We start from the raw sequence: 25,205 nt of genomic DNA on the forward strand, positions 1-25,205 counted from the left end.
GCGCCTCCTTACCGGCTCTGGGTGCCTGCGCCGCCCCTAGGTGAACGCGGTGCCGCCGAGGGGCCCGGGTCGCTGGTGTCGTCCGGCCTGGCGTCTGGCCCCTGGAGGAGGCTCTTTCTCCGGCTCGACGGCGGAACCCGGAGCGAGGAGCGACTTGGAGCGCTGCCGCCGCCGCCGTTGCCGCTGCCGCTACTGCCGCGGCGGCTGCAGCCTCTGCTTTCCTGCGCTCGCGCTCCCCCTCCCCTTCCTGCCCAGCGCCCTCCCCCGCCGCGTCCGCCCGCCCAGCCTCCCTCCTCCTGCTACCCCGCCCTCCTCCCTCCCTCTTTCCCCTCCATCCCGGTGCCCCGCCCTCCTCCATCCCTGTGCGCTCCTGACGTCCCTCCCCTCCATTCCAATCCCCCCACCTCCCTTTTCCATCCCTGTGGACCCCCTTCCCCGCCCCTCCATCCCTGTGCCCCTCCTGCTTCTCTTCATCTGCCCTCCATGCGGGTTTCCCACTCGCACCCTCTCTCCCCTGCACTCCTCTGGATTCTGGTGCCCCCCGCCCTTTTTCCCCTCCCCCACCACTCCAGCGCTGCCCTGGGTCTCTCTCTCTCTCTCCTCTCGCTCTCGCTCTCTCTATCTCGCTCTCTCTCTCTCTCTCTCATAACAAGTACTCGGGCTCTCGCTCAGACTTAAGGGGATGCCTACAAGTGATGAATGACGCCCCCTGCCACCTGCTACCCTCCTCAGCACCCAAATACCTTTCGCTCGCTACTTCCGGCTGAGATTCCTATACGCCCGCAGGCAGTGAGGCTGGGGGTGACCTGGGGGTTCCCCCTTAGCCTCTAAGGACGGATGTCCGAGGGGTTGAGGGTGGCCTCCAAACAACAGGCATGTCCCGGAGGCGCCGGGCGGACGAGGCGCGCTGGCCTGAGCCGGGAAGGCTGCGGCTTCTAACGAGCGCCACCGCTAAGGTCCAGCTGGAGGGGCGGGCGCGACGCCCTGCGAGGATGCTCTCTGGACTTGGGAGAGGAAGAAGGGAAGACACGAGCCCGAGGAATGGAACCGTCGGGTTGTTTGTTTGTCTTTTGTGTCTGTGCTTTCATGGAGGCCATCAGTTCTCGGAAGACTGGGGTAGCCGAGGCAACCCGCACAGAAGAGCACAAGTTAAAGCCGGGGCCAACCGCGGTGTGTCGGGGAGTCCTGGGGGGCTGCCGCTTTGTCTAATACCGGGATACAACATAACCACCAGGGCAGGGAGGTATGCTCACGGTGCTTATCTGTTGGCATGAAGCAAATGCAAAAGAACATAACATGACGTCGTTTACAACGGTCGCTCTTTCTTTAGCCAAAAGCGATTTTACCTTCCCGCAAAACCGGTCTGAACCTTTGGAACTTTTATTTGCGGTATTTTGGCGCCCTCTGGCTGTGTTTGGGTTGCTTTTATGCTCGCCTATATCCCAGCAAGGAAAAAGATCGAGTTGCAGGTTTTTTTCCTCATGGGTGGATCTGCCTTCCTGACCTAGGCGTCGATTCTACTCGGGCAAAATTGTCTTCCAAAATCCTGGTGACAAAATGTAACCATGTTTAGGGGGGCAGTCGCCAAAGGCAAGTGCATCCGCATTCAACTGGGGAAAGGTAAGTCCATTTTCGATTACTAGGAAAAAAAAAAAACTTATCCGAACTTAACTACATTTAAATTAAGCGGGGTGGCCATGTCATCCCAGAGCTACGCCAGAGGTTTTGCTGTGGAAACACTTGTGTACCCTACTGAACAGGAATTTAAAGTTTATATGCGGCCACACCAAATTAGACAAATGCATGCAAGCTGGAAATGTTCACCATTTAACCAAAGAGCAGTAAGAAAAAAGTGGGGGCTTTGTTTGTTCTTTTTCTTTTTTTTTTTTCTTTTCCCTTTTGCCATTTAAATAAAACAAGTACATGTGGCACAAGAACACGGAAGCAAATTATAACTAGGGTTGCCTTCAAAGCATTTTATTTATTTGGACATAAATATTTATTCAGTGATTTATATGTCCAGTGTGCCCCACATTCCAGCACACTGTCTATGAGGCTAGATGCAGGGTTTCTCAGCCTCCTGTTTGGGGCTGCTAATTTTGTTGGGGGGCAGGCTGTCCTGTGCACTGGGACGTTTAGCATTATTGCTGACCTCTACACACTAGTTACCAGTAATACACACTCACACACAAACCACCACCACCATCATAGACATTTCACCAGTTGTGACAACCAAAAATGTCTCCAGACATTGCTAAATGTCCCCTGGGAGGCAAAATCACTCCAGGTCGAAAATTACTTGGCTATAAAACTTTAAATCATTGTGAGCAAGTCTCAACATTTTTACCCCATCGAAATAGTGGGCATTTGCAAATTTATGCCCAAGACATTTGTTGAGTGTGTTTGTTAGGGTATCAGAATAGTTATTTCATTTAGCACTCAGTTTTTAGCCCTGTGGTCTTCTAGGCATGAAAATTATCTTAAAATTAATAAGTACTCATACATGATAAGCCCCTGGATGTTATGTTCTGTTTTCTCTTTTTCCAATTAAAAAAACAACAACAACGGCAACAACATAAAAATTAATGTTTGGTACCTTCAGTGCTTCTGGGTAAATTTTCATGATAGGGAAAACAAGCCTTTCAAAGGTGTGACTGGACTACAGATCACAGGTTACCATAGAAACAGGAGGCAAAAGCTTCTACCAATGAGACTGCGGGTCTTCTCAATTTTGTTTTTCCATCAGGTGTTTTAAGGCATTCTTTAATGAAATAATGATGTAACTGGCTGACAATGCTATTAACCTGAAGAATGGAAGCTTTTCCAGAATTTATAGACACGTATCCAGTGGTAGTCAATATGTTACTATGTAAAGTCCAATTTGGTGATGTTTTTAGTGGTTCATCTCACATTTTTAAAGTGTGTGCTCCTGAAAAAAAATCTTGAAACACACACTTGGGGAATGAATGGAGAAGCATTTGAAGCTCTGGAATTTAGAAAATTGTTACCATTAACTATTGTGGATGTCACTAGCTATTTAGATTATAGACTAATGGACGGGGGAGCCTATGTTAAAGGTGTGATTTATGACCAATTTAATTACCTCTCAACATTATACTCATGAAAATAAAAACTGTTTTACTCTACAAATGAAATAAATATATTTTTAATAAGCAAAGCTGGATTGCCTGGGTTGTAAAATGAATTCCTTTGTCATTTTCAATTGCTTATATAATTTGTGCCAGTGAAACATAACCTGCATTATGAACATATTTATCAAAAGGATAAATTATTCTGTGACTACTGATTTCTGCTAAAGTATTTGCCATAGAATTACTTGTAATATCATGGACTCATCATCACCTAAATTACTAGTCAGTTTATAAAAATTTCAGTGTGTGTTCACCTTTTTGAATTGTATCTGTTTTGTCAATTGAAATGTCTACAGTAATTATATAGACCTCATTTCACCTCCAAACCTCACCCATGACTCCCCTCTCCGTGCCTCCCATACCATCTACCAAGTCCCGGTGTCTTCCTCAGTTGCCCATCCTTTCCTCCTAAATAGTTCAAAGAGAATGAAAGTCCCAAAGAAAATATGTCGACCAACATGAATGAAGCTAACGCACGTGACAGCAGTGTCACCTGTGTTACCCCAACCACCTTTGCTTCACATCTTTTTGGCTAACTTCTATCCAAGGCCACTAAATTAACCCAAACCCTGGGAGACTCATGTACAGAATTTGATAAATTCAGCTGTACAGGTAAGTATTGGCTGGAGGACCGAATTGCTATAATTTGTTCACAGGATCTTATCTACAAATTGGAAGCTCAAGGCCAGAGAGCCAATATTACATGAAAGAGTACAGCTGTTTTCATATATATATATATATATATATATATATATATATATATATATATGATTCTTAATTACAGGAAAACATTGAAATCTGTATAGCATTTACTCCATTTTTCTCCCTTCTTACACCCCCCACACACATTATTACAACCTGACCCTTCACATAGGCAAGCGAAGGACTTCCTCTGTTTCAGTCAGTGCTTCTCCAGCAGGGGCTCTTTTGCTCCCCAGAGGACATTGGCAATATCTGGAGGCATATGGGGAAAGGAAGTGTAAGTGGGGAAGTACTCCTGGCATCTAATGAGTAGAGATCAGAGTTGCTGCTGAACGTCCTACAACGCGCATAGAACACCTGCAACAAGCTATTATCCCATCCAAATAGTAAGGGGGGGCGGGGGGTGGGGGGGTGGGAGATGAGGGTAAGGGGGATCGAATATATGGTGATGGAAGGAGAACTGACTCTGGGTGATGAACACGCAATGGGATTTATAGATGATGTAATACAGAATTGTACACCTGAAATCTATGTAATTTTACTAACAATTGTCACCTCAATAAAATTTAAAAAAAAAAAAAACAAATTGTCAATAATGATCATGAGGTTGAGAAACGGTGATTTAAAAGAGCATGAAGTTGGAAAAGACCTGATTTTTGTTAAGAGCACATGTTCCAAGGGGAACTGCCTCTTGTTGTGGTTTTGGGGTGTCTTTAGCAGGCAGCAGGTTTGGAGGTACAAAACTTTATCAGAGATTCTCCTTTGAGCAGGGTCCTGCAATGCACCCTGAGCCCTTCGCTGACCACCTTCCTCGGCTGTAGCACAAATCCAAGCAGTCATTCCAGGAGCACCGCCAGAGATTCACCTTTGGATTTGGAGTTCCACTCTCTGTTACTATATGCTGAGCAAAGGGGAGGAAACAGCTTCACTGCGGTTCCCTATGTCACTTTCCTCCTTATGTTCTGTAAAGGGATAGCTGAGAAGCCTTGGCCACCATGTTTATTATGAAGCATTAGACTTGAAATGGAAGGAGCAACCTGGCCTTAGCTCTACATCAGGAACATATTTGCCTAAGACAAAAGGTAGATAAAAAGCAATCTTATATTCTACCTGAGTAGTTCTTATTCCCAACTACCTTCTCCCTGTCATAGCCCCAATTTCTCCAGCTAGCCTTTCAGTCCCAAAGTACTTTTTCTACTCACCAGCATTTTCTGTTAAGAAAACACACAAAACCAATGATAAGAGGCCCTTTGCCTCACTAACCAGGAAGGGCTTTTTCCAGGCAGTGCCTACCTGTTTCTACAGGACGGGATTAGAGCAGAGGGACCTCAGTCCTGGGAAACAGTCCTTAATTCTTTGGCTGCCCTTCCCCCATAATCACTCATTAAACCTTCAAAGAACAAGTTACTTACAACGGCATAAAGAATGCTGTAGAACAATCATTCACATGATTCCACTTCTAAATGAGTAAGACTACAGAGGTTCCAGTATTAGATAGCCTGAGCCTTAAGTCTGGCCGCATTCCTTGTTATTACATGCTTCTCTACTCTCATATCAGCCCCTACTGGTAATTAAAATAGTTTTACTTTCATTCCAATGCAAGGAATGATGCCCAAAATAAATTGGCAAGTGCTCAAGCAAGTTGCCACCCAGGATGCAGAGAATGCATATTTTCGCTATAAATTAATTAAGGCTTTTCCCTACTTCTCCAAGTGCAAATGCTGTCCAAATTCTAACATCTACCTACCTCCGCTCTTTAGATAGACTCCCTAAGACGCACAAGCAGATGTCATAACCCAATTGCATCTCAAGCCCAGGAATCTCCTACTCAGATAAACTCATGTCAGAAAGAATGATTTCTCTCCAAACAAAAAATAATTAGATAGTAAGAAATGAGAGAGCCAGACTTAAAATGTACAAAGGAAAAAGCTGGCATTAAACAGTTCAGGATATCTAAAAACAGAAGACAAACAAAAAAAATCAGCTATGGTGTCTGTAGTTTCTCATCTTAAAGGATCAGTGGTTCTGGTGGACTTGGAACAACAACAAAAAAGCAATTTCATTGTCATTAAAATGTTCACGCTATCAAAATCAAACAGAAGGAAAGATGTCAAAAACGACTTCTTAAGTGCCTAAAGCAAGTTGCTGACAGTATACATGGCACTGTCCCATTACACTCTAAATAAAATCATGGCAAAATGTCTGCAGGATTTTACCCCAAACTGTTTCCAGTAGCTCTCACTGAGAATTGGCGTCGTGTCAGAGATGGGGTGGAGGGTTGCTCAGCTTTCTAAGACCATGTTTTAAAGTTCCATGCTTTTGCAATGGCCATTCATTACTTTGGGAAGAATATATAATTTTGTGGGTTGTTCAGGAGACCTGTCCCCAGCCGAGAAATCACTACCTGGAGACTGCCTTCTCATCAGCTTTCCCTGCACTCTGTGTGTGAACTCTGTACTTGTGCTTCGTGCATCTTTCTGCTTCTTCGCCTTTAAATTAGGGACTTCGTTTGGATGAAGAGTCTGGCCCCAGCCCTGGCCTCTCTTTTAGCTGCTAATCCAGGTCTCTGAGGTGCCCCATGGCTGTTCACTTCTAATGCAGAAGACCTCCTCTCAGCCCCAGCTTTTGAAGTGAATGCAGGAGCAAGAAGGTTTTAGCCTATACTCAGTCCCTACTATGCCATCTACATATTAACTTAGTGTATTGGTGGCCCCATAACCGACACAAAGTTCTGTTTTCTATATAACTGGTTTTTGTCTCTTTCTCGGTCTGTCTGAATGATCTTCCAGTACATATCATTGTTGCTGAATCAAAATCACATCAGCATTTTGTCTTCTTTTGAAGGCCAATTACCTTCCTTTCTGTTTTTTACTTTTAATAGTGCTGCTGTGTCAGCTTTAAACACGTAGTTTTCATCTTTTAAAATAATTCCTCAGTTTAAGTTTCTAGCAATGGGATCCATCCATCATCGCCGTGCTGATTTTTATGGCTTTGGCTTTTGAATGAAATTTGAAAGTTCAACGTTACCAAAAGAATTTAAGAGAACCCATTTCCCCAGAGCTCCAACACCAATACATTTCACCACTTTTCAAGGATGCAAAATGGTTTTAAGTTGCATATATTTAATTACCAACAAGATTAGACTTTGTTTTTCTGATATTGATTTACTGTTTGGGTTTTGTCTGGGAAAATTGATTCTATTCTTCTGTAAGAAGTTCTCTTTGACATCTGTTGAACTCCACTGGAATATGACCGGGACAGACCTTAGTGGTTGAGTTGACAAGCTTGGGTTTTAGATAGCAATAGTTTCAAATCCTCACTTTGACTTCGCTTTCTAGCTTTTTGAATTTGAACGCAATTCTTCCTGTCTTTTAGCCTTAGTCTTTTTCTTCTGGGAAATGGGAGAATTCCAACTTCACTGGGTTGTTCTGAGGATTATGTAAGAAAATGTATTTAATGCCCTTAAGCAATTCATAAAACAAGCTCAGAAGCTGTCCTAAAGAACCTGATTTTATAGTACCTCCAGTAGGATCAGAAAGGAGGAGATCAGAGTTAAGAACTGAATCAGGGAGGACGGGAGGACACAGAGAGCTATGACGGAAAACCTGAAGTATGTTGCTATGTTTGCACAAGAACTTCCCGGCAGCCAAGAGACAAAAATTAAAATATTAGGGACTATTAATTTCTCTAGTAAAAGCAAACATTTCCAGTGTGTGTCAGGAGGGACAAGTCTTCCTAGCAATCAACTTGAAAGGAATGTGTTGCTATATCCCTTTATGTAAAGGGTACTGAATTGCATAAAGGACAATTTTCAGTAATGATTTTTACTGGACATACAGAGTTTTTCTCATGATGCCATTTATGATATGAACCTACAAACTGCAGAAATGATTGTATTATAATTCTGCTAAAGCATTTTTCTGAGAAGGTGAAAACAAAGTGGTCTGGACAGGCAACCTTGTCCTATGTGCTGGAGCACATAGAAAGATTTTCCATGGATGGGAGGTGCAGGGAAAAAGCAAGAAGCCTCTCCTTAGACTGGGTAAAATGTCCATCAGGCATGCAAGATCTATTCAAAACATACGTCCACCCCACCCCCGGGAGTCTCAAGCAGAGGTTCTCGAGCTGGGAACTCCAGATTCCCAGGGGACTGAGGGGTGACCATCATGGAGTTCACCCCTCCCCCTTAGCTTCTCTCACTAAGTGCCAGACACTGTGCTGTCAAAACAGACATGCAGTGCAAAAACTGACTTCTCGAGTATGTGTGGACAGAAAAATAAGAAGAAATATTTGTATGTTAAGGTTTTCTTCTTCTTTTAAAACTCAACTTGTATTTTGGCCCAAGGGAAGGGGTCCCCCATTTCTGCTTAAAGGGGTGCCATGGGAGTCTGGCAATGGACACCCCACATCTTGTTGGCAGCTGCTTAAAATCTGCTCACAGACCTGCACATTGCTGATGGGAAGCCCCGCAGGCTGGAAGCCCTGAGGATGCAAGGGGCAACCTGAGTCACGAAGAGCTTTTGAGGGCAGTTGTTCCCTAGCAACCAGCCAGATGGACTCAAAGTAACTTAGTGGCACCTGGGGAAGGAGGAAGTCAGGAGGGGAGATGCTGGGCGATGCCCTGCTGTGCGAGCTCCCTTCTGGGGTGGGGCCTGCAGAAGAACCCAGCTGAGGGAAGAGTTGCAGAGGACACAAACCTTTCTCTGAGGGCAGAGAAAAATGGGGTTGGCCTAATGGTCCAACATGAAACTACTACCTATAGAAATGTGTAAAAATACCACCCACTGTGTAAATCTATTTTTACACTAGATTTCTTAAAATTGTTATTAACTGATCATTTCAAAGGCCCCGATACTTTTTAAAGAGAAATTCAAAACTAAGGCTAAACATAGAGTCCCTGCCTTCAAAAACATACAATCTAATGGAAAAGCTTATAATCTAGAAAGGACCAAACAGTGGATATGTAGGTTTTGCAAGCCATGGGATTTCTGTGGGTCACTGGGGGACTTTGCCGTTGTATCAGGAAAGCAGCCGTAAACAATGTGAAAACCAATGGACATGGCTGTGTTCCAATAAAGCTTTATTTACAAAACACAGGGCAGGTCAACTTTGACACAACAGCTGAAGTTTGCCAACCTCTGATCTAGATCATTAATAATTTCCTGCTACTAAAATCATTGGTCACTACCCAAAGTCAAACTGGGTGGTGAACACACAGTGCAATACACAGATGATGTATTATAGAAATGTACACTTTAAACCTACATAATTTTATTAACCAGTGTCACCCTAACAAATTTAATTTTGGAAACATTTTAAAAATAAAAAATTAAATCATCCATCACTATCTTTTCTTTCACTATGATAAACTCCATACATTCTTTTAAATCTTCAAATCCATGCAGATGTTTTTGAGTTTTTTTCATCCACCCAAGAGATTTATGACTTTGACACATATGGTGATGAAAATATGCATTTGATCCCAATTTCCACTAAAAAGGGCTTACACTTTCTTTTGAGGTTTATTTTATTTTAATCTCATTAATTTCACATTTATTATCCCAGTTATTGAAATCTAGCTTGAAATATTTGTCAGTCTACTCCAGAATTATCTCCTTGTGAAGAAGCAAAACGGGTGGGGGGAAGCAAGTGAAGTCAACCAACCAGAAGGAAAGGGAAGATAAAACATCTCAGTGGGAAATAAAATACCAAGCATAATAAATACCAGCCTTAGTTCAGGACATTTTTCTGAAAGGAACATTTTTAAATATTATACAATAAAATATTATTCCTTCATGATACCAGATATCAGATGAACTCTGGGTAAATAAACAGATGCAAATCTGTTTCCATTTATCTTAGATTCATTCCTGGAGATTGCGGTTTATCATTTTGAGTCTGAGTTTAATTCTTACTGTATCATTAAATGATGAAGACTGTTCAGAGGTTTAAGTCTAGTTCAAATCCAAAATGCAATGGAAACAACGTTATGAGATTCTGCCTTTTAAAATCTCTGTTTACATTTAGAGCAAGAGGAAACCATAAAGTCCACGAATGCATGGCCAGCACCGCCTCCCATATCGAGGGTGGACACTGCTGACCAATCAGTATCATTCAGTCATAGAATTCTTTTTGGGGCCAAAAAAACTCTTTGTAATATTATACCCAAGATCCCAGTGCTTAGATTTCTTACACGATACGTAATTGTCATCTCCAGTGTAGTCCAATCCTCCTTTTACAAATTGGGAACCCACAGGTTAAACAATCTTCCCAAATGCTAAGCATGACTCTCATCAATTTAATGCCCTATCTACTTCTATTTTCCCCAATACCAGATTACCCATAGGCCAGGGCATGGTGGGCAATTGCCATGGTTGCAATATGAATTCATATGCAAAATAAACATCGTTATGGAGCACCAGCTACCCGCCAGAAAATATTTCTGAGTGCCAGGGATTCAGCAATAAACAAGGCTGATGAGATTCTTGAGAGCACAAGGGATAAAAACAAAACTTGTGAGAAGGTTCATTGTGACAGAAAGCAGAGAAATGCATCATTAGCTAGAAAGAATTTAGGATTAAGGAAAGTTTAGTTTTGTTTTGTTTTGTTTTAATGACAGCCATTGGAGCCGGTGTATACAAGGAAGAGGAAGCCCTTGAGAATGTGGGAGAAAGAGGGGATCATTCTAGAGGCAAAGTCCTTGACCCATTGATAAGGGAAAAGGTGTTTGGATCCAGAGAATAGAAGGAGAAAGAGCTGACCTTTATAGGAGCAGGGATAGTTCACGCACATGTAGCATGTGGAGAAGATGGGAGCACATGTAATTAGGATGTTACGTTAACAGGTTATGAAGGTGGGCCACATTTCCAAATTTTAACTTATATACACAAGTCCTTATGCAGTCAGGCATCAGCTCTGGGAGGGCGGGGATTCTCATCCGTTTCATTCACTGTTATAAGTTCAGTACCTAGAACAGTGTTTGGTACACCTTAGGCACTCAAAAAATACTCATTGAAGGAAAAGTACTGCGGAGCACTGGTTTTGCCGAGTCTGGTTTTCCATATGGCCACTAGGTGGCAGGCTCGTTCAAGAAAACAGCATCACCTGGTTGGCTAATTTCTATAGTACAATAAATGCTAATTCTAGAGAAGTGGTGACTTTTTAATGAAGATTCTAATAAACTAGAAAACAAATTATAGCATTGGGATGTGTATGCACTTATTTGTCTTGTGACAGACAAGACTTTATGCAACCATGAGAAAGGAAATAAAATGCAGACTGACTAGGTTCTCATGAGTTTAAGACAGGTTTCTGGTGATGTGAAATTATTTCCTCTTAAAATTATCTCCCCTTAAAACAATCACACTTACTGCCTCTCAGCTATTTCTCACATTTGGCAAGTTTCAGAGTCACATGATGAATGTAAAACATTAGAGAATCCCCAACGTGAAACAGGATCCTCTGTGAGACCACCTAAGATGCCAGAAATCTAGATTTTAGAACCTGGATTTCATTTGTATAAATAACATTAGATTGGCCCTTTTGTAAGGCAATCTCTTGGTGTTATTGCTCATAATATCTTAGTGCTGCTGTTGTTGTTTTTGTTTTTTTAACTATACCCTGGAATGATAACATACAGATGAAAATTAATTATTTCTCTTTTAATAAAGTGGCACACAGGGTTTGATTGTAAAATTTCTGCATGATTACATCCTTGACACTGCATTTGTGTTTTGTTTTCTCTATGGTATATTGTATTATTCAAAATATTTGCTGCTCTCCCTGGTGGACGTTTGTACTTCCCCAGCCACTGATATCCGGCTGTGCACAGGACATGAAATGCCCTTCCATGAAATAGAATAAAACCTCCCTGACTCACGAAGGTCAGGAGCAACCATGTGACTTGCTTTGGCCATTGAATCAAAGGGAGAAGTGGCATGTGTCCCTTCTCAACAGAAGTTTTAAGAAATAGCTCATGGTTTACCATCCCTTCTGTCCCTCCACCTGAGATTACCAATTTTCCCTGGCGCTCCTCCACCTTCTAGGTCCCCAGTCATGCAGCCCCATGATGGACATGTTATGTGAGTAGAAAACATGAGTTGTCATTAACCTCTGAGATCCGGGGGCCATTTTTTATTGCAGCATAACTTACTTAATCTAAGTTGAGCGACACAATATCTTATATGGTGGTTGTATAAATAAGTAACTAATACCTGTAAAATACTTCCTCCCATGTGTGATATATGTTAAGCAATGGAAAATTTCAAGTTATTAATGTTATTGGTCATTATTTATTCATTCATTTTACCTGCCATATTCATGACAAAGACATTTAGTCTTTATCTAATTTGTGTTACAAGGGTGTTAGCATCATGGAGAGGTTTAAAATGAGATTTAGAGTCCAATAAAGAGACTACAGTGTCTTCTACATGGAAAGCGATGGAATGTGTGGATGATTGGCTGCCATCATCGGGGTGGATGCACATACTCAAGAATATTTATTGAACAATTAGTGTTAATTTCCCTGGGGCCACTGCTATGCTTTTGCAGCTTCTGTTACTCAGAAGGTACACATTTCTTTGACTGTTAAATACAACCAATAAAAATAAACTACTTAACCTAAAACATTGCAATTTTTCTATTCCATTCCATGAAATAATTTGGTTCTCTCCACTTATGATAGTGAGTTCTTGGCATCGAGGAAAGAAAGTGCACACCCCTCCCAGCCTACCCCCGACCCAGGGGGGCAGAACATCAAAGCAAAGTCTATCTGGTGCCAAATTGGGGTCATTTTTACATCCCCTTGATGGTTCTGCAGGAATACAATCTAATGTCCCAAAGAATCCAATTTCCTTTCAAATTGGTGACAACTTAGAGGTCTTAATACAGTTTTGAAAATTTGCCTGTTACCAGCCAATTTCCTGAGTGATGTAGATTCTGCCTGCAGTTCCTGCTGATTCTTTCAATCCAGATCAAGCCTCACAAATTCTACCCCATCAGACAATTCACAACAATACTTTTTTGGTTGGGCCTCTTTCATGAAAACAAAAATAAAAAAACAACAACAACAAATATGGTTTTAAACTGTAACTCTTTCCCAGGAGGGTTTGAAAGCCAGTTTGCCCTGCAGAACCTTCAAAGGCCCAGGACTTAGACCCAGAGGGGCAGTGCAGGGGGTTGGTCCAAAGTTTCTATGTAGAAGGCATGTACCCCAGATTCCCTCCTAACCATTCAATAGAGGCAGACACCTCCATGCTTCCTGGTCCTTACTGTTGGCTAGAAACATGTCTTAGAGAAACTGACTCCAGGAAGGGCCAGTCTAATAGTTACTGGTGAGCAAAGAAAGAGTGAGGCACACACCTGAAAATAAGGGAATTAACTGGAAGTCCACCTAATGATAGTAGACCATCCAGCACACTTCCAAGAACCTGATGCCAGAAGGTCACAGCCAGGAAAATACCCCCCATCAAGGACTGGATGCTTCACTGAAGAAATAGATCCCTAATGAAAAGGCCAGTTGGCCCCCAACCCCAAATTTTAGTTTGGCACCTATTGTGAAGCCCACTTATCCACAGCTCTGCCCACACAGAGAGAGCTAGCAAGTTGCTTTCAAGTATCTAAGTCTTAATTATAAAAGGACAATCAAGGATCACCAGGTATTTAAGAAAACTTGCAACATGAATTACAAGAGACTGGTAGGAAGGACTGCAGAGGAAACAAATGGTGCAGGATCTGGATGTGTGTGTGTGTACCTTCAGAGCCATTAGAGAAGAGAGTTAATTCATAAAATAAGAACAGGAAGATAGATGTGAGAGAGCAAGAGAGATTCCTTGGGAATTAAAAATAGGATAACCAAGATGTAAAATTCAACAGAGTGTTATAATATACTATGGAATAAATCCTAGAAAGTAAAACAAAAAGATCAAAAAATAGAAAATAGAAGAAAAAAGGAAAGATATAGGTCCAAAACAAGAGGTCCAAAATTTCTGGAATTCCAGAAAGAGACCAGAAAGGAAGAAACTATCAGAGATTACAGAATTTTCCTCAGAACTGAGGATGACAAGTCCCCAAATTAAAAAGATACGCTGGGTGCCTAGCACAATAAATGAAAAGATCACAACATCTCAAAACAACAGAGATAAAGAGAAGATGCTAGAACCTTCCAGAGAAGAAACATACAAATGGAATCAGGAATAGACATGAAAATACAAGAGGAGGATAAAACCTTGAATGTTTTAAAGGAACTATGTTCTTAATCTAGGATTTTATACCCAGCCAATCTATGCACCAAAAGTAAGGATAGAATAGACATTTTCACACTTTAAGGACCCCACCAGAATGAGGGTTAAAACCAAGGAGAGACAAAATATGGAATCCAAAAAGGAGGGTGTCCCACACAGGAGAGTATCAAAGGAAAGTCACAGAGTAACAACAGTGCCACAAATTCAGACAACAGCTGGTCCAGTTAGAGCAAGTCGACAAAGTCTATGGGAGGGGAAGGTCTCCCAGCAAAACCTGAACCAAACGATTGTATGATACATTTGAGAACTTGGAAAATAATACCGACAGGCACTTTGTAGTGCTGTGACAGCATTTGGTAAAAAATGTGATGATAGCTTCAGAGTCAACAAAACAAGTGAGGAAAATGTGGCAACTTCAGGAAAAACCAAAGTTTGTAAAAAGAAATGAGTTTATATGCCCTAGTTGGCTCAGTGGTAAACTGTATTTATATAGTAGTCATAGTAATGAGAATACTGACTAATAACTGAAAAACAAATTGTGATATATTAGGAAAATGCAAGGATGAAAAGGGGAAGGAAAAAATGGGAGGAGGAACAATCAGAATACCCTATGCTCATATCCCTCAGCAGAAACTCAGTAGATAATGTCTGCAAGCAATGATTCAAGAACTAGAGAATGGGTAGCAAAATTTGGAGGAAATTGTCAGGAGAAACAACTAAGATTTGAAAGGGAATACCTGTAAGGAAGATGAAAAGAAAGAGGAAAACGTCAGTAGGAGGATGGTGTGTTTCATTGCATTATTTTGCAATGATAATGTCTTAAATTATGTGCACATATTAGTCTTTTAACATTTTAAATTAAACCATGATAAAACACACAGGCTCACTATCAAGAACAAGCAATCTAGTTGGAGAGATAAGACACAAGCATCTAATCTGGAATATAATCAATAATATTGTAATAACTGTGTATGGTGTCAGGAAGGTGCTAGACTTATCGTGGTCACCAGTTATATAAATGTTTAATCACTATATTGTACACCTGAAACTAATATAATATTGCATGTCAACTGTAATTTAAAAATAAACAAAAATTATTTTTAAAAGATACATGCATGTAAAAATAGAACAATAATAAAAGTTTCAATAATAAGGACAATAATAGAAGACACCTCACCAAGAAGTGTGACTAATTGCCAAAAGACTATTTGCAGAGTCAGAGAGGAGCGCTCACTGCAGCCTCAAGACTATAAGGGAAGAATGAAGAGGTGAGATCTGGCCGGAATTTTCTTAGAAAGGTAGAATTGTTTATTTGAACATGGGGACTCGTTAGAGACAAAAATAAGGCATGTTGGGGGACAGTGGGCAATCCATTTCGACTAAAGTCTAACAGCAAATGTCCAGTTTGGGTCCTATAGGGGACATGCAACCATTGGACCAGGAAAGGCCAATGAAGACCAGCCTGTGAAGGTCTAGAAAATCTGACTAAAAAGTTTGGACTTTGTCTGTAGACAGTGGTCCCCTAAAGATGAATGTCCACTGGGGAGGGGCACAAAATGGGAGACAATAAGAACATATTGATTCTTACTTTTGTGAGCATTAAATATAGAAGTTGACGCTAATGCTTTCACTCGACCTGTATGTCCGATGGCCAATGAGTTTGTGAGTTTATCCCAAAGTGGTGTGAGTGACAGAGGGTGGTGGCTCCTCCCCATTTCTTCACTGCCCATTTATTGTCATGTTTTGCAGCACAGATGGCTCATGGTTTAACTTAATTAACCCTCAAAAAATGGACAAGTGGTTTAAAAAGATTCCTGGAAAGAAATGGCATATTGAACATGGTATAATAAAGCAAGTACAGACAAACAGCAAGAAAATGACAGAAGGTATATACATCTACACTTCAGCCTGTGGGGAAAACAACAATAATCAAACCACCTCTGACAATAAGCTGGACAAAAAGTTTTAAATGACCAGGAAGATGCATTGTCATGAGGGTCTGCACCCATTATGATTAAAGAGGAACTTTATCCTAAATGTAAAACATGCCTTTAGAGGGCAGCTCGTGACAGGGCTGAGCATCATGACTAGAAAGACAGCTAAAAATGCTTTCTGTTTCAGCTTAAACTCATCTTTTCCATTGTCATATATTTTATCACATATAGATGATTAGGATAATAGCATTTGTATATCATTTATATGGCTTGTTAATTTTTCTTCCTTTGATTGGGTGCAGGATTCAAAGAGCTCAAGGCCAGTGCTGTAGGCGATGAGAATTTCAGAAAGTTTGGGGGCTACAGAATGCTATGCCCAGAATTCTGCTGGAGGGAAAAGATTTAGTCATATGGGCCTGGGTTCCATGAGTATTCAAACAGTGCAGGCATGAAGTAATAATGAGATTAATCTACTAGCCCTTGAATTGAAATGATGAAGTCAATCTGAGAAATACTGCAAAAGGTCAAGAAAAGAGACAGAGTGCCTGGTTTAATAAGAGGGGGCATTTGTCATTACATCGCCTGTTAAATAATGGCTATCAACAGCATAACGCAGAATAATTACTACTTGCTTTGTGAGTAAATTGTTGTTCACCCCTAGATAAGTATATATAATTCTGCTTGGAACCTTATTTTCAGGTTTATACAACGTTCTATACCTGGTAGCCCTTGCCTCAAGTGAATAACTTAAGGTTATTAAGTTATTAATAACCTCACTATTTAGTCCCTCCCGATTTTTTGGGGGGTTTCACACTAATTGGATGTTTAAGATATAAACACGTGAACTATAGTTATCACTTTTGTGGCATCCAGCAGACTCCTGGTGTTGTTCCAAGAACTCTACACACATTATCTCCTTAATCCTTACCAAACACCCTTGAGTTGGTACAATTATTAGACCCATTTCACAGATGAGGAAATCAAGACCCAGATAAGATAAATAACTTGCCACAATTAGTTGGTAAAGCTGGGTTCCAACCCACAGAGTCTAGCTCCAAACCACACACTAACTGCTATGATATACAATTAGTGTAATTGCCCTAAAACACCTTCACATAACTCATATCTTTCTCTGAGATGTCAAACTGTTCAATTCTATATGTTCTCCAGACTTTGTTCCAAAATTTGTGAATTAGAAAAGAACCAATTTATTTTCTGTTGGTTAGTAGAGAAACAGAAACCTTCAATTCTGGACACAGCCCATCAATTAACAAATAAGAAGCAGTGACGAAAATTCACAAAATGACTGAGATTCATGACCTTCAAGGTATAGCAAATGTTGACAGTTGGAAAATAGCATTAAATGTCGGGATAATGATTACATATAGCAGAATAAATCACTGTATAGGAAATGTGTTGAACAAATTCTTAGCATATTGGAGACTATATAAGCTTTCTGTGGCTACCTTAAAAAATCACCACAAATTTGGTGGCTTAAAACAACAAAAATGTATTCTCTCCCAGTTCTGGAGGCCAGAATTTCAAAACCAGGGTGTTGGCGGCCCACAGTCCCTGGAGGCTCCAGGGGAGAGCCCTTCCTTGTCTCTTCCAGCTTCTGATAGCTGTCAGCATATCCTGGCCTGTTGCTCATCACTCTGATCAATCTCTGCCTCCATCTTCACATTACTTTCTCCTCTGTGTATCTTTCATGTGTGTCTTTTATGAGGACACTTGTCATTGGATTTAGAGCCCACTGACATAATCCAGGATTAGCTCCCTATCTCAAGATCAGTAACTGAATATGCCCACAAAGTCTCTTTTCCCAAATAAGGTCACATTCACATGTCCCAGGAATTAGAATGTGGATATACCTTTTTGAGGGGCCGTCATTCAGCTCACTACAGAGACACCATCAGAAAGCAACAAACTGAGTTAAATAGTTGAAATATACAACTAATTTAAAGGTTAGGAAGACAAAACAAGGCCAATTAAAAGATACACAGCAAATAAAAATATAAGCAAGAGTATTCTATGTACAGACTTTCAATGCACAGAGTAGGGAACTGCATAAATTGTGTAAATGGTCAATATCAATTGGACGTGAGGATATTGTGGCCCAATTGGAACAACACCTGTGAAAAGGGAACTAATTTTTTTTAAAAATCAACAAGTAAATATTTCTAAAATAAGTCCTTTAAAGAAAGGGTAAAAAGTTTGAGCATGGCTAAGACAAAGCTTAGAAGATAAAATAATAGATTCCAGCCCAGCAGGGGAAGGCTCTCAAGAACGGCCTCTGATGTTGGCTTTTCTTCAGCTCACGGGGGGACTAGCAGGTTAAGGGTAGGGGTTGGGGGTAGGTGTGAGATATGTGTCAGGAGTCCCCAGCTCAGCCCACCCACCATCTGAGAAGCACATGTGTTCCAGGCAGTAGTGTAGGGCCATGTAGAGCTTACGAGGTAGTGTCAGACTCTCAAAGATAATTTTAGTGAATCTCTGCTTGCCCTTTGCCTCTTTCAGGTGAATTAGTGGCTTTGTAACATGGGGAAATTCAACTATGTGATTTTAGGCCCATTCTGGCTCTACATTTATGTGAACTTCCTTCTTGAGAGTGAACATTCCTGAGTGTTGGAATGCAATGTCCTGGGATATTTGGAAACCATTCCTCTGAGGCCTTGAACACAAGCACGTTCCCATCTGCCAGGAATGATTGATGGACCCATGCATCTGCACTGAACTGGGAAGATGAACCGAGCAGTTCTCTAGGTCTTATAGTCCCCAAGAGTCTCTGAGGCCTGACGCTCTCACCTGCCCTCCGCCACTCTCTCTCATCGCTCATCTCTCCTTACACCACAGTAGGAGGGGGCTAAGTGCTAATGTCGAAGAAATAACATAATAGCACTCCCCAAATCATGCAGGAAATGGGAAGTTCAGGGGCAAAGTTCTCACACGGTCCCCAAAAGTCAGTCACAGACTTTTGTGTCAGTTCAGGACAAACTTTTCCGTGTTTCATGGTGAAATACAAGGTAAGACGGGAAATTTGTCTCTCTGTATGTCTGTCTGTCTGTATGTGTGTGTGTGCATATATGTGCATGTATACATATAGTCATATAACATATATAAAACGTATTTTTGAGAGATGTAAGATGGCAGAGTAAATAAACACTGTGCAAGCTTCCTTCCATGAACACATTAAATTTACAACTGAATTGTAGAACAATCAACATGAAGAACCATCTGAAGTCTGGCTAAACAGAAGTTTTATAACTAAGGATATAAGGAAGCCACATTGAGACTGGTAGGAGGGGTGGAGACACAAAATAGGCTGGCTCCAAACCTTCATGTGGCAGTTGAGAATCAGGATGCATATCTCAGCTGTGGAGGTTCCCCCTGAATGAGGGACCCTAGCCCCACACCAGCCTACCCAGCCCAGAGTACTGGTACCAGGAACACGAGCCCAGCAACATCTGGCTGTGAAAAACAGTGGGCATTTCGACTCTCTGGGTGGGACGGAAGGCCGCAGGACACCCAGACATCCTCTTAAATGGCCCAAGCACAAACTCATTCACTCGCATGTACTCACACTGGGCTCTGTTGGAGGGATGGGACTCGGGGGTGTCAGAGGCATACAGGGGGGCAGAATGAGTTGTGTGGCATTGAGACGAGGGCTGAAGGATAGTCGCCATTTTCTCTGTGAGGGGTTCTGCTCCCATGCAGCCATCAGGCAGGAACCATCTTTCCCGTGTTGAGACCTCCCCCACCACAGCCAAATCTGAATCTGATTGGCCTGGTGAGCTCCACTGGGACCCCCACCCCACACAACTCCCCTCAACATCAGAGGCACTTTCTCAAGAGCAGCCAGCTACAGCCACATTGCGTTCTTTCTTGGAAAACTATCAGAGTCCACAAGCCCCAAGTGGGCTGCAACTAGCCTCAGTATGCTCTGAGACTTTTGCTGAATAGCTCCAGGCTCAGTACTAGCACCAAACCAGAGTCTACATTAATCTTGTAACCACAACTCTTCCCACTCTAGTGACTCCCTGAGGCCCAATTAGTATACTGCATGAGGCTTTATCAGTGATTGAGCCTTAAGTGAGACAGCAGGTGGCAGCAAGGCCTTGGAGTGTCCTAGCTTTTTGCAGAGCTACCCCAGGCCCAGTACTGTGACAGCTGTCCTCGGTTCACAGCATGGCCTCTCCCACATGCCTCCAACTTTAGCAGTGAACAACTGTGGATTGCTTTCTGGCTCCTACCAGGTAGTCGTGCCTGGTCACAGGCAGTGGTGGGTGACCTGAGCTTGTACTGGAGCCCCTCCCAAGAGGCCCCAGAACCAATATACTTAGAGGTTGGCTTCAGACCACAGCAGAGCACAGCTCAACTAGCCCCACAAGTGGTACACACAACAGGGGGTCTCAACAGCCACCAGAGCCCACTGGGCAAATCCCACTCAGGGGAGTAAGCCCCCTGCACAGTAGTCTGTATCTGGGGACCTGCTGTTCCCTTCCCATCCACCTGTCACAAGTCCTCCGGAACCAAATAGATACGGACCCTCACCAAATTAATTTATATCCCCATCTTGCTTAAATATTTTTTAATCATAATGGTCTCAGCTTTGAAGCTTCACTATAGTCATACTTTCAGCATTTTATCTTTCTAGATACATGTAGCATGTTACCAACCCCACTTCAATAGCCCTTAACGTGACTTCCTTCTGTGTCCATTTTATTACATCTTCTCTCCCCTCTTTCCTGAAATGAGGAAGGGGGCATGTGCAGAAATTTTCATGGGATCAATCAGAAGGTTATACATACACAATATGGTTATGTGTTGAAGTGGGCTTTAGTTGGAAAAAAACCATGAAACAAAATATGGACCCACTTGAGGAAACAACGCGTTTGTGAAAATGCCTTCTTAGATTCCTGCGAAAATTGATAGAACACATCAAAGTTTCCACTAGGGGGCACTGCAGTCAAAGCCCACAAGAATGGACTCAAGTGTGGGTAAACTCAGGTCATTTCATTAATCCTGTCAAAGTGAATTGTTTTAACAAAATGAGAGGCCACTATTTTCACTTTTTGCTGTAGAAAAAAAATCCATTTTCTGGCAGCAGAAGCTAAAAGATAGCTGACTTTTGGCATACAGAATTGGTCCTATACTAAGGTCAATATACACGTGTTCAGGAAACCTGAACCCACTTGAGAATGTGAACCAAGGTCAGGCCAGAGATAACATTCCGTTCTTGTAAATGTCACACTGCTGAAAATGTCCTCCCTTCTCCCCACCCTCCCGTCACCCCTGCTGATAGTCATAGACAAGAAAATGTAGGTGGATCAGAGAAGCTTTAAAGTACGATAGAGGAAGGGAGGACCTTGAATTTCATAATGCATCTGGTCTCACCAGCTGCCTGCAGCTGAGTGAGGGCATAACCTCCAGGGAGCCGGGCTCCCTGTGGCACGGAAAGTCAAGAGGAGGGCTTCATGGTGGCTGCAGCAAACGCAGAGGAGAAAAAATGGGGTGGAGTGTAAGAAGCTAGAAACACATGTTCTGATCTATTTTTTAAAAAACATTTGAAGTTTTCATTAAAGCAACTCCATCTCTTAAAAGCATTTATTTGTTAAACTAAAAATGAATTTCTTGGACAGCGAGGTGAATAGTTGAAGGCTAGGAGAGGGCATGGTGAGGACCCAGAACAGGAGCTGCCGCAAAGGCATCCTAAAGGCCCTTCCAGCCCAATTCAGGTCATTACAGCGGAGTCCCTGAGCTTCCTGCCTGCCCTGGAAGGCAAACCAAGAGGCCTTACCCACACAGAGAAGCTGTCAGTGCCTGGGTCTCCCGGGCAAAGGGAAGATTTCTTTTTAACTTGGTCGGTGTCGTGGGTTGAATGGTGTGCCCCCCCCACCCCCAAATATGTTGAAGTCCAATCCCTCCTCCATTTGAATGGCACTTTACATGGAAAGGTCTTCCCAGATGCAATCAAGAAGTCATTAGAGTGGGCCTAGTCCAATATGACTGTTGTCCTTATAAAAAGAGGAACTTTTGACAACAATATGCACAGAGGGGTAACGCAAGACAAGGAACATGAAAGATTGCCGACAGCTACCAATGGTTACGGGAGAAGGATGGACCAGATTCCACCCCCCCACACACACCCCCATCCCCCCAGCATGCAGAAGAAACCAGCTCTGCTCACACCTTGATTCCAGACTGCCAGTGTCGGGAGGTGACGGAAAATAAATTTCTGTTGTTTTAAGCCACCCAGTTGGTGGTACTTTGTTACTGCATCCCTAGGAAACTAATTATTTAGGACCAAATTCAGAAACAGTAGGATGGAATTCTGGGAACGGCAATGAAGAAATAGTTAACTGACTAAGCACGAGGTTTTAGAGAATTTTTTCCTTTCTCCCTTTCTTTCCTTTCTTTCCTGTCTATCCAAACCCAATGTTCCAATGTTTCAAATATGAAATATTATTTTTACTTATCTGCACAGCTTAGTGATTTCTAAAGACATGTTCATCACTCTCCTTGTGCATTTTGTAGGTCTTCTCAAATACCTCACAACTTTACAGTCCAGTCGGCATTTTTAAAGCATTTTACTCCCTTGAGTTGCTCAAAGTATTTGACATAAATTTTCCTTATTTTTTGTGACATCTTAAAGTAAAATTTTTTTTTTTAATTTATGGGACAGTTGTTTTAAACCTCAGGAAATATAGAGCCCCCCAACTCCTTGTGTGGTCTCTTTTAAACCTCACACAATTGTATTTTATCCTTAATTATTCACTTAGAAGAGTGAATACATCCTCCAAAATTATGATCAATTAAAAGTTGCCTTTTGAGTACCTTTTCTACATTTTGGATAGAAATGTCTCTGATACTATGGGAATTCATAAGACCTCAAACCAAATGGTACAAGTATGCTGTCATGTTCTAATTTCCCAGTCAGGCACAAGCCCAGTTAAACTTTCTCCCCATCTTTCCTGGACCTACTTCGTGGAGTATGAGTTAGCCATGAGTTTTCTGACTCTGTGCGCCAAGGTCATTCAGCTTTTTTTCTGGTCCCTCTGCCTTCAATACTCTGCCTCCCAAAGAGGAGAGCCATCTTAAAGGTCTGGCCCAGCTGGGACAAAATCCCTTATCCTTGCTGTGACTCAAAAGGGTTGAGACATACCACAATTTCCAAAAGAATATATATATATATATATATATATATTTCATAGGAAATTAATGAAAGTCGTGGAAACACAGCTTAGTTTGTCCAGCTGATGGGGTTTGTCCCACTCCTCCTCACCCACTCCACACACTCTATTCAGATGATAAAGACCACTGTGTCACCTCCTGGTGTCCCAGCTCTGAGTCATTGCCATGTGAAAAGTGTCATCTCACCCCGCTGCCAAGCCAGTTTCTTAGACCATTTCCCCCCTGGGTTGATCCCAAGGCCATTACTGGTCTAAGACCCAGTCTCCAGATGAGAGGTCGATGATGTGATTCTTCACATGTGATCTGGCCTGTGGTGGACAATAAGGAGTGGTTTAGCCCTACATTGGTCCTTATCATGGAAGAATTATGAAAATGTAACCAGAGAATAAACATGATATTCGTGCAAGTGAGTGACATACATACACATCACAGCCTGTGTAAACTGCAGGGGAAGTAAACCATCTGACCAAGATTGAAGGGTTCCAGGCTAGTGCACCAGAAACATAAGGGTATGATGGATAAGAAGGAAGTAACATTGGCAGGAAGGAGGATGGGGGTGGGGGTAGCGAGGGGGACATGTAGGCCAGGAGGTTGTCATTAAAAAGTGAGACAGGCATGTGGTGGAGACACATGTCCCCAGTTAAAGAAGGCAGGGATCTCTGGTGGGGACCAGGCTGTGAAGTTCCAAAGAACACTGATGTGTCCCCAAATGATGGCAGGATTTGGGAGGGAAAGCAAGCAGGCCAGATGTGGTAATAACGAACAATTACTGTTATACCAGAAATGCGCTAATCACTTTGTATGGATTTTCTTATAACATTCTTACATCAACCCTCCACTGTAGTTAGTACTGTTATCCATAGTTTATAGGTGAGGTAATAATCCTGAAAATGTTCAGTAACTTGGCCCAAGTCACACAAACTAGTGAGTACAGCGCTGAAATGAGAATCCAAGCCACAGCATATTGCAGCCAGAGTCTTGACACTATATATACACACACACACAAACACATTCACTCATATCTTAATTGAATTAGAGAGGGAGAAGGAAGCAGTGACCAGGACATCCCATGGGGGACAGCAAGGAGGAAGGGATGGGGAGAGGAATCACAAGACGTCAAGGACTCAACAGAGGGGGGATATTTTCCAAAAGGAGGAAGAATCATAGATGGCAAGTGGTCATGGACCGTTGGTATCATGCTGAATTCCCAACCCAGTTGATGAAATGTGGAAAAGTGGAAAACCAGGATAATCTGGAGAGAGCCAGATTTCACCAGAGTTAGAGCCTTTGAAGACTCTGAGGACACAGAGGAATTACCCACCATGGAACAAGGACCCGCACAGCCAAGTGGCAAAGGTTGGCGTGGACCAGAAGAGGAGCCAGGAGTCCACAGTAAAGACCCACAGAGAAGCAGGTGCATGAGCACAGAGGAGACATTACCGGAGCAGCTAGAACTTGGGTGATTCCTGAAGACGACAGGATGGCAGGCAGGATGAGATGCGCCAGCCTCCAGAAGCCCCACACGTGTCTGGTTATTTCTCGTTCTCTTGGCTGTCAGGACCCTGGGGCCTGGGGTCAGCTGGTGCCACCCAGGTGGAAGGGAACACGTTACGGTGCAGAAGGAACTCTGCTACACGCAGCTGACGGCTGGGAGCTGCCAGTCTTCCAGGAGAATTAGCTGGGCTAGGAAGCTTACCCTGGCGTGACAGCGGGAAGGTAAATAATCTCCCTAATATACATTCCTTTTTTCCACCGGAAAATCTGGAACAGAGAAAAATTTGCTCTAAGCATGGCCGTACCTTCTGCTTCTCTGGAAGGGCTTTGGCAGGGAGCTACTCAACAGAGCAAGACTTGTAGTAATTATCATGATGAAGAACCTAAAACTGAAGCCCCACATCCCAGCCCCCAGGTAAAGTTGAAATATGTGGCAGACGCACGACTGATCTCTGGGTCACTGGTTTCAGTCTATTTTTCTAATCTTCCGG

At 42.4% G+C, this 25,205-nt stretch overlaps 1 protein-coding gene and 1 long non-coding RNA gene across 3 annotated transcripts in view; one reads left to right on the plus strand and one right to left on the minus strand.

The window, feature by feature from the left end:
• Positions 1 to 932, minus strand: part of BASP1 (brain abundant membrane attached signal protein 1) — a 48,383-nt gene extending 47,451 nt beyond the window's left edge. The window contains exon 1 of one of the 2 annotated variants that reach the window (XM_019739659.2): positions 744 to 932. The gene's annotated coding sequence lies outside the window, so the exon portion shown is untranslated. Of the gene's footprint in view, positions 1 to 12; positions 242 to 743 lie in introns of those variants that run through there. The other variant, XM_019739658.2, reaches the window with a different exon arrangement.
• A 233-nt stretch (positions 933 to 1,165) lies between these two features.
• LOC141570727 (uncharacterized) lies at positions 1,166 to 18,840 on the plus strand. The gene is made up of 3 exons (XR_012495174.1): positions 1,166 to 1,620; positions 15,845 to 15,981; positions 18,639 to 18,840. It is a non-coding gene; the product is annotated as an uncharacterized LOC141570727 (long non-coding RNA).
• The last annotated feature ends 6,365 nt before the right edge of the window (positions 18,841 to 25,205 follow it).

This window comes from Rhinolophus sinicus, linkage group LG03 (genome assembly GCF_036562045.2).
Source record: "Rhinolophus sinicus isolate RSC01 linkage group LG03, ASM3656204v1, whole genome shotgun sequence".
Taxonomy (NCBI): domain Eukaryota; kingdom Metazoa; phylum Chordata; class Mammalia; order Chiroptera; family Rhinolophidae; genus Rhinolophus; species Rhinolophus sinicus.